The sequence below is a fragment of the Phoenix dactylifera genome, unplaced genomic scaffold, assembly GCF_009389715.1.
Source record: "Phoenix dactylifera cultivar Barhee BC4 unplaced genomic scaffold, palm_55x_up_171113_PBpolish2nd_filt_p 000822F, whole genome shotgun sequence".
Taxonomy (NCBI): domain Eukaryota; kingdom Viridiplantae; phylum Streptophyta; class Magnoliopsida; order Arecales; family Arecaceae; genus Phoenix; species Phoenix dactylifera.
Window position 1 is genome coordinate 138,816 of NW_024068189.1, and position 4,810 is coordinate 143,625.

The 4,810-nt window shown below is 40.8% G+C and overlaps 1 pseudogene; it reads left to right on the forward strand.

Annotated features, from left to right (window-relative positions):
- The first annotated feature begins 4,159 nt into the window (after positions 1-4,159).
- LOC113461254 lies at positions 4,160-4,257 on the forward strand (annotated as a pseudogene).
- The last annotated feature ends 553 nt before the right edge of the window (positions 4,258-4,810 follow it).

The window sequence follows — 4,810 nt, forward strand, 5'->3', positions numbered from 1 at the left end:
GATGAGTTAGTGAAATAAACAAATCACAATACAAACAACAAGAAGGATAGTGGTTCGGTGCTCTCCTTAGCACCTACGTCCACTCCCCAAGCGACCCCTTGGGAATTCACTATAATCCCGCGGATTACAGTTGGATTGTTTTCCGGGCTCACAATCCAAAAATCTTTACACTTTGGTTTTCCGGGTTCACTAAAAACCTATGTTGGTTTTACGGGCTCACCAACGAACCTATGTTGGTTTTCCGGGCTCACCAACGAACCTTTACAATTAGTTTTACGGGTTCACCAATCAACCTATTCCGTTGGTTTTGCGGGCTAACCAACTAACCTTTACAAGGAGTTTAATAAACAAAGAAAGAAGATTTAAGCTCCTAGATGAGCAAATATAACAATATAATCTACAAAGAAGAGTTTAGAGAATAGTTATCGCTTGATGTGACTTCTCTCTTCTTTGTCAAGGATGCTTCACTCTTCAAGGGTGGATGGAGCTCTTAATGACTCTTTGAATCTGCTCAACCACTTTCTTTTGACTCTTGAATGAAGCACTTGAATGAAGAAGATTAGGGCACTTTCTCTTTCTTGTGTACACTTTGATATTCTTTAGAAAGGATGTTCTCTCTGATGAATAGTGCCACTTTAAATAGTTTCCTTCATCCATTGGACAAGCCCCAATGGTTAGAATTCAAAAACTAGCCATTACTCACTGTTGGAAGGACAAAAAGTACTTCTGCAGAACTAGCCGTTATGCTTCTGCCCGTGTTTGGGTCGGCTCAACCTGTCCTTGGGTCGACCCAACTTTCACTTGGGTCGACTCAAACTTTCCTTAGGTCGACCCTCTCAGAACCACAGAAACATGCAATTCAGCCTTCCTTCACTTGGGTCGACCAACATTTCTTTGGGTCGACTCAAGGTTCAGTTGGGTTGACTCAACTTCTTCTTGGGTCGACCCTCTCAGGGTTTCCAGAGAATCTTTTCTGTCATCTGTTCTGTCTTGCCTTTGGGTTGACCTACTCAGGGTTTGGGTCGACTCAAGCTTGGGTCGATTCAACTTTATCTTGGGTCGACCCTCTCACAGAGAACCATTTTCTGAGTTGTTGAGAAGCTTGATGTTTGGGTCGACTCATGCTTTCCTTGGGTCGACCCAACTTACTGTTCATCTGTGCCATTTTTGCAGAAGTGTGCCAAATGCTTTCTTGATGTGCCGGGGTCGACTCAATCATCCTTTGGGTCGACTCAATCCACACTTTACTGCAACTCAAGGTTAGATTCATCCAAATAAACAATGAAATGCATCTTTAACTTATTATTCAAATATACTGAGAGTAATAGACTTATAAATGAAGTATCAATTTAACTTATAACATACTCTCGATTATTGCTTGTTAATCATCAAAATAACACTATCATCCTCATCCTAGGACAATTCCCTTTGGCACCATGAAGTGGCATTTCTCCCAATTCAGTATCAGATTCTTTTCCATGCATCGAGCTAAGACTGCTTGTAAATGTGACAGGCAATCATCAAATGAATTGCCAAAAATAGAGAAATCATCCATAAACACTTCTAAAAATTTCTCGTTCATTTCTTCAAAAATGCTGAGCATACACCTTTGGAATGTTGTAGGTGCATTACACAACCCGAATGGCATCCGACGGAAAGCGAATGTGCCAAAAGGACAAGTGAAGGTAGTCTTCTCTTGATCCTCAGGTGAAATTTCGATTTGGTAGTACCTGGAATAGCCATCGGGAAAACAATAGAATTTGTGTCCTGCAACTCTTTCCAAAACTTGGTCTAGGAAGGGTAGGGAAAAGTGATCTTTCCTAGTGACCAAATTCAATTTTCGGTAGTCAACACACATGCGCCAACTCGTCGGAACACGAGTTGGAACTAGTTCATCCTGATCATTTTTGACTACCGTCAGACCTGCTTTCTTGGGCACGACTTGAGTAGGACTCACCCACTTGCTATCGAAAATTGGGTAAATAATACCCACATCAAGCAACTTGAGGACTTCTGCTTTAACCACATCTCTCATCGTAGGATTCAACCTACGTTGCATTTGCCTTGTGGTTTTGGCATTGTCCTCCAAATATATCTGGTGCGTGCAAATTAAAGGGCTAATCCCCTTCAAGTCGGCAATAGACCATCCTAAAGCTCCCTTATGATTCTTTAAAACACCAAGTAATTTTCTTTCTTGGGCATGATCCAGATCAGATGAGATGATTATAGGAAATGTGTCATCGGATCCAAGAAAGGCATACTTGAGTTCCTTCGGTAAAGTTTTCAACTCGAGCTTAGGTGTTTGTTCATAGGATGGTACTATCTTTGCTTTTCGAGGTGGCAACTGTTCAAATTCCTCTATTCATGGTCTCCACCCATTGACCATCATAACATCCGAATTATCTAAACGAGGTGGGACCACATCATTAGCAGTACCTTCAGAACACCAATCTATCAAATCATTGTCGGCCGATTCAGTAAATGTTTCTTTTAACAAATATTCTTCTGCAATGGTTTCAACCCATTCAACTTCTTTACTTTCTTCATGATCACTGGGTTGTTTACCTATACTAAAGACGTTCAGTTCCAAGGTCATATTGCCAAAAGAAAGCTTCATGACACCATTCCTACAATTGATCAATGCATTAGAAGTTGCAAGGAATGGACGTCCTAAGATGACCGGAATCTGAGATGGTGAATTGGAAGCCGGATGTGTGTCCAGTACGATAAAATCAACAGAAAAATAGAACTTGTCTACTTGGACCAACACATCTTCGATAATCCCTCTAGGAACCTTCACTGACCTGTCAGCTAATTGTAAGGTCACAGTTGTTGGCTTCAACTCACCCAAACCGAGTTGCTCATATACCGTATATGGCAACAAGTTCACACTCGCTCCTAAATCTAGCAATGCTCGCTCAATCCTAAAATTGCCAATGATGCACGAGATAGTTGGGCAACCTGGATCCTGATATTTAGGAAGAATGTTATGCTGTAAAATTGCACTCACATTTTCAGCCAGAAATGCCTTCTTCTTGATATTTAAACGACGCTTGACAGTGCACAAATCTTTTAAAAATTTTGCATAGGAAGGCACTTGTTTGATTGCATCAAGAAGAGGTACATTGATTTTTACTTGCTTAAAAAGCTCAAGAATTTCAGAGTTTGGTTCAAGCTTTTGCAAGGGCTTTAATCTTTGTGGAAATGGTGCAGGAAGAGGACATTCAATTTTTTCAGTAGATGTTGGTGCTTCAGTTTCTTCATTATCCTTTTCTTTTGTCTTGGGAGGGTCAGAATCAGGTATGACTTGTGTTTGTTCTGGGACTGGTCGGTCAATAATCTTTCCACTTCGCAAAGTTATTATACTCTTTGCTTGTTCCTTATGCGAAGTTGAAGATGATGCATTGCTACCGCCGTAGACTTGAGGGTTAGGTTGTTGTTGAGCTGGTAGCTTACCCTTCTCTTGAGCACTTAAAGCAGTGGTCAGCGTTGTCAGTTGATTTCTTAATTCATCATTGATTTTAGCTTGGCCTTGCATGAAAGATTGCAAAGTTTCTTCGAGACTGGATTTTTGAGGGGGTGCGTGTGCATAATGAGGTTGCGGAGGTGGAGGAGTTGGGTTATATACTTGTTGAGGTTGGTCATTCCTCCACCTGAAATTTGGATGGTTCTTCCATCCAGGGTTGTAAGTACCCGAAAAAGGATTATTGAAAGATTTTTGATAGGTATTCATAACATTGGCCTGATCGTGCAAGACTTCCTTGAATGCGGGTATTGTGGGGCAATCAGTGATGAGATGGCCAGGCATCTCGCAAATCCTACAACACTCGCTGTTATGTTCTACGGTCTTGACGGGTCAATCCTTCTAAGTTCAATTTCCTCTACCTTCCTAGTGAGGGCTGCCATTTTAGCCTGAATATCATCCTGAGTACTAAGGTTGTAAAGGCCCCCGTGTCCAATGCTAGTAGGCTTAGGTAAAGGTTTGTTCACTCTATCCCCTGTATCCCATAATTGTGCAGTCTCTGCGAGAGAGTCTAAATAGTCCCATGCCTCATCGGGTTGCTTTTCCAAAAATAGACCATTGCACATAGTCTCTATTAATTGTTTTAACTGTGGAGACAACCCTTCGTAAAAGAAACTAATGGTTCTCCATGTTTCAAACCCATGATGAGGACAAGAAAGAAGCAAATCTTTAAATCTCTCCCAGCATTCATAAAATGTTTTATGGTCTTTTTGTTGGAAGTTACTAATGTGCCTTTTCAAAAAGTTAGTTCTTTGTGCGGGAAAGAATTTTTTCAAGAATTCTCTTTGCATGTCATGCCATGTTCCTAGCGATCTAGGTCTCAAGGAGTTCAGCCATGTTTTGGCTTTGTCCTTTAAGGAAAAAGGAAACAAGGTCAATTTAAGGACGTCTTCCAATACATTTGGCACTCTAAATGTGATACTAATATCCTCAAAATCCTTAAGATGAAGATAAGGGTTCTCGGATTCCATTCCATGATACTTTGGCAGCAATTGAATTACTCCTGGTTTGATTTCAAAGTGTCCTACATTTTCAGGAATAATCATGCATGAAGGTTGACTAGTCCTAGTGGGATGTAAATATTGTCGAAGTGTTATAACTGGGGGTCTACCTTCATCACCATGGTGACTTCCTACATCATCAGGAAAATTTGCCATCTCACAAGGTGTGAGATACTGCGAAGGAATTTCAAGGATGTGTCCTAAGGGATGATCTAAAGTTGTACGACTTAATCGACCGGTGTCGTCCCTATTCCAACCTAGCATACAAAATTTAATTAATTTTTTT